General features: G+C 37.1%; 1 protein-coding gene across 14 annotated transcripts in view; it reads left to right on the top strand.

Moving 5' to 3' along the window:
* Positions 1 to 12,319, top strand: part of NAALADL2 (N-acetylated alpha-linked acidic dipeptidase like 2) — a 494,729-nt gene that overhangs the window by 201,329 nt on the left and 281,081 nt on the right. For 2 of the 14 annotated variants that reach the window (XM_061452507.1, XM_061452512.1), the window contains one exon: positions 8,386 to 8,540. The exons of the other annotated variants lie outside the window; for them this stretch is intronic. The gene's annotated coding sequence lies outside the window, so the exon portion shown is untranslated. The remainder of the gene's footprint in view (positions 1 to 8,385; positions 8,541 to 12,319) is intronic. 14 annotated transcript variants of the gene reach the window in all.

Here is a 12,319-nt window from a genome sequence, read left to right as displayed (position 1 = left end):
TTCTTATCTGAGCATTTTAACAAGTAACTGGTAAAGTGTTAAATGCTAGAAAGGCATGTTCTGGAGGAATATGGTATTTTCAGATGTTTGTGTTACTGCACTGTAACTTTTAAAAATAATAATGAAACATTGAAACTGCTTTTAGTCAACTAAAAGAAGTAAGACTTTAATTCTTTTTTTCAAAGGTTATTTTTAATTTAGCAGGTTTTTTGTGTTTCCACAAGTGTCCTTTAGATTGCATTGTGTCCCTTTAAATTCAGAGCCCCTCTGTGTAATGCTTCTTCCCCTTCCAAGCATGGGGTCTGTCTTCATTGTGCTTAATCTCAGTGTGCCACCTCTGACCATTAATGCAAATTGGAGGCCAGATAAGAGTTGTTCTGGATTTAAATTGGTGCAACTCACAGCAGAATCTGTCTCCACTTCATATTAATGACTGCATGTGGGAGAAGCTGCCTGAACGGATAGAAGGCTGTAATGAGACCATGTTCCTTCATCCATAGCTGTATCTGTGCCACCTAATCTCTTTTCTATACTAACTTTCAAATCAAGTTCATTTAATTGTGTTTTCAGTTAAATTCTGCAAAGACACAATATGAGAATAAATAAGGAATCATATTTGCATGTTCAAATGTTTTTCGCTTTAAATTCAGTGCTTACCTTTTTCTTGGTGATAGCACTGAAATTGTTCCATAGTATGTATGGCTGCTTTTGGGGGGCTGATGGAAGGCACTCTGTCTTTTTAGTCTTGCTTCTTGGAGTACTTGAGGCATCGCAATTAGCCTATGTCCACTTGGGCCTTTTTCTTTAGAGGAAGTTTAAATAAACACCCAGAGAATATTTGGCCATACTTCAGTTAATTACAGAGTGAGATTTCCATTTAAAGGCACTGTCTGTCAGCAAAGCAAATATAGTATATTGTGATTTTTGTATGCTTGGCTAAGGGCAATATTTATTTCAAAAGGATATTCAGTGTCTTGCAGCAGGTACCCTAAACTCCCTTCTTTGATAAAGCACCTTTTGTCAGCAAGTGTGTATGTTGAAAATTAGCAGTTCCTTCAGCATGAAAACCTTGACATTGAATATAATTGAGGAGGTTAGTGTCGGCATGCTCGTAAGTATTACCTGTCATTTGAAATATGACAGTGCTCTAACTGCAGGACCTTGGGGACTTCAGTGCGTTGGCATTGCCATCTGACTGCCTTGGAGTCTGTGAGACAGCCTTCCAAGCGACTTCGACCCTGAGATAATTAACATGGCCCTGGAGGCTTCTGCCTTTTGCTTCTCTGCACTTGTTTAATAAGATGTTTGTTGCTCTGCTTGTCTCTGATGCAGTGGTGAGCCTTTAGGGACGCAGGGTTCTTCACATTCTGTCACAGTTAGTAGGTTTAGGTAATGCTCTCTGTGCATCCATTTCTTTCACTTCCAGCAAATTAAAATATTATCATCAATTATCCAGGTATACTTGGTAGCTTGCTTCATTTCTGAGAGGATGCATATATTTGTGTGGTATGAAAACAAGACAAGAGGGGGGAGAATATTTAGAACCTGACTTCTGGCAATTGAATCATACAATAATATGGAATAATAAAATGACATTATAGGATGCTGAAATGAAAGGCAGCATGCAGTGCTTTGGGGGGATGGGTGGGGGCTGTGGTTGTTGCTGTCTGGGAGGCAAAGCCACACAGCGGACGGTTATCAACTGGCCATGGCTGGAGAAACAGTTTCTTTATTTAAGGTTGGACCTTTTTCTTCATGTTGGACCTAAATCTTTACCTTAAGGTTGGACCAGAGGATCTTTGAGGTCCCTTAAAACCTGGTACTCTGTTACTCTATTATTTTCATCTCTTGCATTGTTTGGGATCATGGTGGTTTAGTCCATAAAGTCTTTTTGATGTGTTATTGAAAGCAAAATCTGCTTTTAATAAGGGGAGGGGGTGGGGAGGGGTAGAGCAGCTGAAAAGTTTGAAACTTCTATGTGAAGAAAGCTGATCACAACTGGCTTTAATTTTCAAGTCTGGTAATAGATATTTTAAAGCGTTTTGAAAAATTCAGTTGTTGCTCCAAAGAGATTCTTGCTAATGTGTAAATTCATACTGCTGAACTTCTTTTTGAATATTGGAAGAGTTCAAAGCAACACTAAATCTAAATTCTCAACTCCAGTGGATCGCATTATTAACCCAGGATGCTTTTACAAAAAAATGCATTTTTAGCCACAACAAAATCTTCACAAAGTCATCTTATTACTAGGGAATTATCTCTTTCAATGAAACAAATCTTAAAATATTCTTCTTTGTTTTTTTTTGTCAGTTGGCTTTTTTCCTTTAAATGTGTTTATTTCTGAAAGAGATGATAAATACAGTGAGCATAACCTGGCGTGTGCTACCTCAGAGAGCTGTGGTTATGGCATTTAATTTCATTATATAAGAACAAATGAAACTGGAAAGATGTCTCATCACACCCATTTAGTTTGAAATACTTATAATCTTGCTTGCTTGTAGGGACTATCATTCATAATTAGAACTGGGAATCAGTGCAAGATAATATTGAACATTGAGTTTGGCTGTTTTAGAGAAATGCTTGTACTAGAGAAGCTTGTAAAATGCTATCAAATAGAGTTTCAGATATTGAAAAGATTAACATATAAACCACAATCCACCCATAAAAACTCGGTGTAGTAACATATTTCAAGTTCCTTAGTGTATTATTTCCACTGTCATGCTAATACAGAATGAAAGAGGGTAATGCAGCTTTTCTCTTCTAATAACCCAGCACTAATTCAGGAGTTAAAGCCAAGATGACTGAAAGCTACAGTGTGCTAAAGACTATTCTCCAGTTCTTCTACATTATGAATATATATATATCTTTTCAGTTATAGGCATTAGACTTTCATTGTGTAGCAGACTATTAGGCACAAAACGTACAAGAAAGCTTTCTATATTAGGGTATTGAAATTGTACTGATAAATAGCTATTCTGTACCCTCACTTTGCAAATATTAAGGGAGAAGTACAAGGAAAGTGTACTGAGAATTTTACATGAATATGTTCGTGTTTCACTTTCATTTAGAGGTGTATGTTTTTGGCTGATGTGATTCTTTTATTTTTTTTTTTTTATGTTTGCTCTAAAGTGTGACTCCAGCATTATTTGTTTATAATAATGTTGTAGCCAGATAACCAGTTGTATCCTGACCATCTAAAAAAGTAGTAGTGTGATGCGTCATTCTTCTCTAATATAACACCTTTAAGAATAGAGGTGTAGATTTTGATATACATCTTAAAGCATTTGGCTCTCTTGGGAAAAGAAAGTGCTAAACTTAAACCCAAACATAATAAAATTCACGTTTACTAAACATATATTTAAAATAACTAGCTGACTGCAAAATCACATGAGTATTTGACTAATTCCAAGTTGATCCTTTTCTCACTTAAAAACTATTATTGGAGGGGAAGAATAATTTTCTCAAAAACAATTAAGTACAAGATATTGATCAACTGTGCTAATATTATGTTAATTTTTGCTTGGTCTTCAGTTGGCAGTGACAGAAGGCTTAAGCAAGAGAATATAAAAACTAAAGATCTGCCAGACGTGATCCAAAATGTCACTGAGGTGGGTGGGACTGCTCTTTGAGGCACAGCCATTTGGGCGTCTTGTATTGCACGCTGCTGCTTTCCTTCTGCCTAGGCCTCTGCTCTGAGCCTGTAGGATTTTTGATGGGGATTGCTTAAATAGCTAAAGAATATTGTAGGATGTCAGAGGGCTTCCAACAGTTGAAAGCACATACTGTACATAGATGACCTTTTTCACAAGGCCATTTAACTTTTATTTATCAGAACACAGTGAACTTCTGTTTTCCCAGTAAAGGGTAGAAAATGACCAGAATTAAGTGAGTAAAATTAACAGTAATAAAGTTAGGGAAGCATGAAATTAAGAAAGTGATCGCAGTAATAAGGTGTAGAAATTTTTCAGAAAAATAATACCCTCTTGATTTGGCAAAAAACTATTAGTACTACTCATTAAAGAGGAATACATTTATTTTATCAGTATCTGATCTCTAAGTTCTGCATGCTTTTTGGATTTACCTACTTTGTTCTATTTGATTATTTCAAATTAATTACTTTACAACTGCTAATCAATTTGTCCTCATTTTAATGGTACATAAGTATTAGCAGCTTAATTTTGAAGAAGAAAAAAGAAGCTGAGGCTTATAAGTAGTCTGTATCCATTAAAAAGGCCTTTACTTTTAGGTGCTTAAATTTGTTTAGCTCAACAAAAGGTGTAGAGGTAGGTGTTTGCTGATACCTTGTCCTGGGTTCACCATGACATACCTCAGGTAGTGTTTAGGTACTTCACTCTGCAATTTTATACAATCACAACTCAGTGCAAAATGCATATGCAGCCTTTGAAACAGAAGCTCATCCCTCTGAGGGAGAACATACTTTGAAGCTTGCAGGGAAATACTTATTCTTCCTGTTTTCCCTTTTGACCCCCAAATACTTCTGTACTCTGCACAGAGTTGAACAGCTATAACAAAGGAGTGGAAGTGGAGTGTGAAGAAATATGAGTCAGGATCAAGGCTGTGGCAGCAGGTTTAAATATAGTAGGTCGTTATTCTGAGAGGTTGTTTTCATTTGAATTGTCTCAGGATCAGGAGGCTCTGTAGAAATTGCTGAACTTCATGAGCTTCTGCTTAGGTTGAGAAAAAATGGAAAGACTGCAAGAGACAAATCAGTCCTAAAGTTCTTCCATGCAACATCTGGCATACCCCTGTTTTCTCTTTAGTAGCTCTTGCATGTTCATCCTGCCCTGTCAAATTTACTTATTTCCTCTGTTTCCACCAATTTTCATAGTGTACAAGTGGAAGGATGAATATAGTCCAGTAAAATTTTGGTCTAATCCTGAACAGCAGAACAGCAAGAAATTGTGGTTTGTATTATACAAAGACAGTCTTATGTCAGTGTTAGTTTTTTCTTTGTGTGTACAAATGTGATTAATACCATTTCACCAAAATAATATTCCTGAATACTGTTGAATTTCTTTTTCCCAAAGATCTTCATTAAAATGCAGAAAGAAATATCCCAGTAAGCTTAGAGAGAGGAGATATTCAAGGGAGTGTCATTTTAATAAACTTTTTCGTGAAAATAAGTTTTTCTAGCAAATTCATAGAGTTCCCTAGAGATGCTCTGCTTTCACAATTCTGCAGTTGGCTGGTTTGTTTGGTGTTAAACAGCTCTAACAGATCCGGAGAAGTTGAAAAGCTTGATAAGGTCAGAGTAGTGAATGACTGCTGAGAACGTGTCTTATTCACAAAAAATGCATCTACTTCTTTGACTGCATTTCTGTTCATCTTTTTATCTTCATGTTAGAGTTTCACATTTTACATAGAAATGTCAAGATTTTTTTTTTAAATACTGAGCTTTGCAGATCTGATTTTTACTGTTTTCTTGATTCTTGCTCTTTTAATAACCTTTAAATAGAGGTCCACTTCTTGCTGGTAGACCAGTTACTTTGACATGAGCATCTGAAAAGGAACTCTTTTAGAAAGAGTAGTGTGTTCTGGGCAGTGTTTGATTTCCCTGTGTGGTGTTATCTGAGTTGCATCAGCTCAGTGGCGCATTAAGTGTTAGGCTGTCATGGTCTGTTGTTATGGAACAGTTCCCGTGAACTAGCATTGGGTGTACCTTATGTAACAAGCCTATCTTTGGGCTGATGTACAGGATTTCACATGTGGAGCCAGGCAGAGATGTAGCTGACTCTTCATTTCTACCATTACGTCTTTTTTTTTTAATGCACAAAGATAAGTAGCATTTAGAAAGCAGAGCCCATTGCTTTTCGTGCCGCTAAAAGGGGATAGTGTTTCTTCAACATAAGCATGTTCTGAAAAGAGTAAGAAATTTTGGATCTGTAACTGAAATGCCATAGCCTGCTACCCTGCAAGACATAAAACATTTGTACTGTGGCACAAAAGAAAAAACAGACAAAACCATGCAGTCTGGAGAGTTTGTTTCAGTTTTGGTGGCATTTCTAAGACTGACTTCAGGGCCCAGATGAGATGTTTCTTAGACACCTACTGCCATTAGTGAATGCCTCAGAGTTATGGTGACTCCATTGCCTCCCTGGGCAGCTTGGTCCAATACTTGACAACCACGTTGGTGAATTTTTCTTTTTTTCTAATATCCAGTCTAAACCTCCCCCGGTACATTTCTTGTCCTATAGTTTGTTACCTGGGAGAAGACACTGACCTCCATCTTGCTACAGCCTCCTTTTAGGTAGTTGTAGGGAGCGGTAAGGTCTCCCCTGAGCCTCCTTTTCTCCAAGCTAAACAACCCCAGTCCCCTCAGCCACTCCTCGTAAGGCTGGTGCTCCAGACCTTTCACCATCTTTGTGGTCCTTCTTTGGACACGCTCCAGATTTCTGCTTTCATCAAAATTGCTTGGCTGTCTCTTAAATTAGCAGGTTCACACTATAGGAGATGGTTGAAGATCTAAACTCTTCTCCCTTTTTGCTTTAGTAAATTTATTCACAATGTATACAATGATTACAATAAAACTACCCTCCTTGAGTTAGTGTATTTCCAGACAGGAACTTGTCACCACTGCCTTTAAGTCACTGTGTTCAGGTGGAGAGAGGACAGGGAGTCCTCTGTATAATGTGTCCTCTCTGCCTGTCAGGCCTGTCCCAGGGAAGGCAGGGTGTGATTCCACTAGTCTTTCTTTCACATCCCCAATATTCCCCAACCTACCCACTTGCTCTCAGAGCTCTGTCACTAAAATGGAGAAGTCCCTCTACCTGGACACGCCCTGGGCTCACTCCTGCCATCTGGTACTGCAGCCTGGCGCCTGGATGGCAGTGTGTCCACACTGGAGCTATGTCTGGGCGACTGCATCAGTCACGGTGGGCGCAGAGCTCAGAGTGGCCATGGCTTTCAGCTGGGTGCATACCATTGCTCTCTGGTTGAGCTAGCAGAGCTGCAGGGCCCTTCCTGCATGCCTGTCTGCACCAGCTGCCACTTTCTGATGCACCATGCACCACTGACCTGCCCTGCTGCCGGCGTTCCTGGTACCTGGTGCTCCCTGAGTACTTCTGTATGAGTCGGGGATTGGCCGCCATTGGTCCTAGTCCTACCCAGCTCCTGTCAGCAGCAACTCTCTTGGCTCCTCCTGAGGTCCCTGGTTTGTGACCGCTGCCTGTGCACTGCGCTGAAGCGCTGTGCTGCCAGTCATGCTGGCACCAGAGCTGCTCACCTCAGCGACTGAGAAATAACACACTTGCCAGGTGACCTTTGAAGAAAATCACAAATTTCTTTGTTTAGAGTGTAGGGGCCTGGATCTCATATAGCAGTTTCTAGTAGATAGAGTATATTACTTCTGTATCAAGTGTCACACTGTCAGAAAGTGGCACTTTGTTAGATAATGTGACCTTTAGAATAATCATCTTTCAGTCCTTTACTCTCTCCGTGGTACTGTGAAACTCTAATTCTTAATGCTTTTTGATGAAGTAGAAATAACACAACATGGAAGTGTATGAGTTATTTCCTCTCAGCTGTATGTTTTTCTTCATAAATGGCACAGGTGTCATTTTGTTCATGAAAAACTTCTGTTTGCTGACTGTAAAATATAAATTTCAAAAATGTTCTGAAATGTAAATTTGGTAAGCCTTTACATATTTTATAAAGGAAAAAACTGATGTAATAATAGGTATCAACTGCTTTCTAATGGCTTCTATGGAAAAAAAGTAGACAAAAATTGCCCTTTGAGCTTTGTGCAAGCTTGTCTGTTGAAGGAACAGAAAACCACTGTGCTGGAACAATGATTGTTTAAAAAGAGAATATGAGACCAGCTCTGGGTTAGATATGTGGATTTGATTTAAATACTAGCAATACTATCTGCTAGAATTTTTTGCGCACTAAATTCCCAGCATGCGTTTTTAGGAGATGCCCAGCTTCAAAATTTTGTCCTCAGTCAGTCCTTATTTAAGCACTCGCTGAATCAGAGGTTCAACTTGGTCTCTTTGCCATCTTCTCACTTCAAGTTATGCAATACGCTTTAAGTCAAGGAAAAAGGCTTCTATGTTTGCATAATTATGTTTCAGAAGTGGAGTTTGGTGGAGTGTGTTGTTTGTTTTGTTTTAAAACTACCAAAAGAGTTAGCTGAAAGCTTTCTATCCTGCTGGGTTCTTAACTTGATAACCATGCTGGTTTTCAGCAGTTGTTCTCTTTGCTTTCATCTCATGAGGGCTATAGTAATATAAAAACATCCTTCTGCTCAGAATATGAACTAGAGGTATGTTGATTGTTTTTTCAACCTCATTGTTGTGACAAGTCTAAATGGAGTAGAAATACAATAGCAAAATACTGTGTAGCTTCGTGTGTCAAGTTTTTTTACAGAAAGTTGAAGAAATGTTGACATTTACTGGAGACAAAAGTATCTTCCAAATAGAAGCTGCCTGTTTAAAAAAAAACATATTTTTGTGGAGCAATGTTACATTATTTTTTGTTGTAATTGTATGAAAATCGTAACTTTTAAATACTTACAAGTATCTGTAAGTATACATGTAGATACCATTCTGACATCTTCATCTAAAATCTCATCATTTTTACTGTGTTTGGTTAACTGAATAAAATACTGGGTTAAAATTTGAAAAATATTACATATATTAAACATTTGTGAGACAAAGAAGGAAATAATTAATTTTGTGCCTAAAATTTGGAAGTTGGATCTGCTTGAGTCTTTTTTTTTTTTTTGAAGAGAAGAAAGTTTTACTGGCACTTTACAATATTTTGTAAAGATTCAAAGAGAAAGAAATTTATTTTCTAAGCCCCCTTTAACTTTACAACTGTGAAAACTTACAAAAGGGTCCATCTTACAGGGATTATTTTTGATACAATTTTTGATACAGTTTGCTTTTCATTTCTGAAATCAGCAACCTTTAATTTTTGTGGTTTTTTTTTCACAGAGGAAAGTTTTTTGCATAATCCAGTGGGAATGAAAACCTTAGTTTTTCCTAATGTTTTAAAATCTCTTAGCTGTAAATGTTTACTATTATAGATGTATTGTAGGACCTTAAAAAGAGTTGGAGAAGAAATAAGCAGAAATAATGCTAGCTTATTCCCATAAACCTTTTATTAATACTTTAAACAGATACTAGACATATTGTAGATGTATCGAGTTTGTTAAAGCTAATACTTCAGCTAGAAACCCATTTGGCACTTCAAGTGAATCTCCCAGATGGAACAGTATCATTAAAAATTAATTGTATAACCACTGGACCTGCCTTTAAAGAACTGCTGAGGCTTTCTAATGGTATATTGTTGCTCCAGTTCACCAGTGAAGCGATTCCGATGCCTTTTTCAGTGTGTGGCCTAGTTCTGTTAATGAAAGTACAATTTATGCGCTTTAACATATAGATTATAAAACTAATCTCCTAGTTGACACATTATGCTTTTCTGCATGTTTAACTTCTCTTCGCTGAGCCAAAAAAACGTATGTAGTAAATCAGGAGGGATACATCAATCAACCTGGCATCATTTAAAAGACAATTAGAGTTTGGGATTGTCATTGCTGTTGGTGTCAAATACTGAGCCAGACTCTTCTTTTGCATGCCTTGGCTGGGCTAAGGGGAGTTATATCAGGTGCGGGTCTGGGCTGTTAAGCTTTATTATAGTAGCTTGTTCAGTATCTTCATCTTTTCACAAGTATTTTTTCCCTAAATGTTGGTATTTTAAGGCAAATCATATTACCTGTCCCAAACAGGCAGGCATGGTAGTTCTCTCTTACATGGCTCCCATTGTAATCTTGGCATCTGACATTATTTTACCAGGAGAAATAACATCAAAGCTCCAATGTACTTCGTCAAAGTGTTTTTCAAAGCATCAGCAGTGCTATTTCATTTGGTGCGTGCATTCTGAGGCCTATGCTAGAATCTGCTACATCGGTTTACTCCAAAGCTGCATAAAGATGGCTGGGTTTCACTTGTAATGTTTACTCAGCACATAACCAACCCTAGTGGGAATGAAGCGATTACTGTGCTGCTGTATCATCTGCTCCATCAACTTACTGGTCCCTGCCATCTTTCGTTCTTGTGGAATGGCTGATGCTGTGATGATGGGCTCAGTCAGGATATGTCAGATATCTCATTTGTCAGTATAACAGCTCATCAGATTATTGCAGTTAGGGAGGGAGAGAGGAAGGCTGAATAATAGTGTTTATCATCAGGCAACAGTGCATGGATGCATTAGAGAGGACAACTTTATACCTCGGGGTGATAGGATTTGCTTTTAGTTTTTCTTTCTTTTCTTTGTTTAGGGTAGCATTAACACTTCATTGCCATTTCATTCACTGACAGAGTTGAACCTCTGAGCTTTCTCATGCCTACTTACTGCTATTCACTATTATGGAATAACTTTTGGATGGTGAAATTAATCAAAAAACATCACCAGCTGAAACAGCACTTCAAGACATCCATTTGTATTAGATCTGTCTAGATTCCATATCTATTAGATCCGCCACTGTTGATGGATTAAATAGATTGGCTTGTTTTCGGCTCCCTTTCTGAGGCAAGCTAACTCATTTTGGCCTTCAGACAAGGATAGGGGCCCTTGCAGCCTGTCATTACAGCCACAGCAAGCAAGGGCTTCTGTTACTGCATCCTTACTGCATTCCTCAGCTGTCTAGCTATAGCAGCTTTAAGGCTGTTTAGGGTCATTTCATAGTTAGAAGCCTAATACTCTGGCAGTCAATATTTAAACATGACAGTTGCTACTGTCACTTCAATGTTTGAGTAAGTTATCTGTGCCACAAGAATAGGTCAGCAGTAATGTAGTTCTGTAAGTAAATATCAAATACTAATTTACATTTATTCTGTATATAGCCATAGAAAATGCATACACATACATAGTTGTGTATGTATATTTGTGAACTTAAGTAATTTATGTACAAAATAGCTGCCATTCCTGAAAAAAACACCAAAAAAAACCCCACTAACCCAAACAAAGCCAACAGCAAAAAAAAAGGACAACAGAAAAACCCAAGAAAAAAAAAAACCATGAAACAAGAGTAGCGTAAATGCAATAGGACATATAGAGGATTCTAATTACACTCTGACTTTTCACAACATTGATGTAGGCAGACGGCAATGTAAGTTAAAGGTTCATTAAACAGCATTCAATTGAAAAAAAAAAAAAGGCTAATTGTCTTCTGTGGTAAATGCACCATTACACTCTGAACTAGTATGTCATATTTATTAAAATTTGATTTTCACTTCTTTTTCAGGTGACAAGCACAGCAGAAAATTATACGATATTTGTGTGTTGTTTTTATTGTGAGGTTTATTTTAATATGTTTTTCTCGGATTATATGGTGTTTTGAGCTACAGGTCATGAACCTGGGGATTTTGATGTTTCTACATCAAAGTGACCTTTTGTAAGGTTTTAATTCTGGTTTTTTAAATATTGGGGGAATAAATTGTGAAAATAAAAAAATAAAAATAAAGGAAACAGTTGTAAATTCTTCATCTCAATTCTTTATGCCACTTATTTGCCCAATAAAAGCTAGGAAAAAATAAGTATATTACAAAGACAGCCACCAACCACCTTTGCTGCTGTTTTTCTTCTGTGCATTCAGAGAAACTGACCCCAAGTTGGAACTGATCTGGCATACAATTTGGAGAAAAGTTATCTTCTTTGTTTATTATATTTAACATTAAATAGAAAGTGTTTCATATGTTATTTTATAGTATAATAAAATCCAGAACCCAGCTTCCATAATCCATTACTGTACTGGAGTTTCCTGAGAAATACATATAATTAATAATGATAATAATAATAGTAACCAATGAAAGTTTGCATTATGAGCTGCTTAAATCATAGGACTAGGTTTTTTCCTACTAATTAGGCAACCAGTTATAGCATTTGTAGCCAGAATTAAAATAATCTAATAAATTCAACTAGTTATTTGTAGAATGTTTCCTTTATATATGTCTATATGCATACTGCTTATATTTTGTGACTCAGTTGTAGTCACCCTTGAATCTATTTGACCTTTAAACGAAGACAGCATATTGTTCTATGACAAAATTAAAATACTATATGTGCACTTGTATTATTGTGAGATATAAGCATTTTATAACCATTAATTCTAACCATTAATTCTACCATATACCCACCCCCTTCTTTTTTTTGCCTGTACCTTAACGTCTCAGACACTCAGACGTAATGTAGAAGACATTCCATAAAGTCAGCAGTGACTGGCACGTACTATCCCAAGTCTCATAGTGAAAGTTTACTGATTATTCCAGTTAATTTGCATTTACTTCTTTACTCC

This window comes from Pezoporus flaviventris, unplaced genomic scaffold (genome assembly GCF_033815535.1).
Source record: "Pezoporus flaviventris isolate CSIRO_AGI_PZ_B2104156 unplaced genomic scaffold, CSIRO_AGI_Pfla_v1 ptg000013l, whole genome shotgun sequence".
Lineage (NCBI taxonomy): Eukaryota > Metazoa > Chordata > Aves > Psittaciformes > Psittacidae > Pezoporus > Pezoporus flaviventris.
The sequence above is the reverse complement of the archived record's forward strand: the minus strand, read 5'-3'. Positions and strand labels throughout refer to the sequence as shown.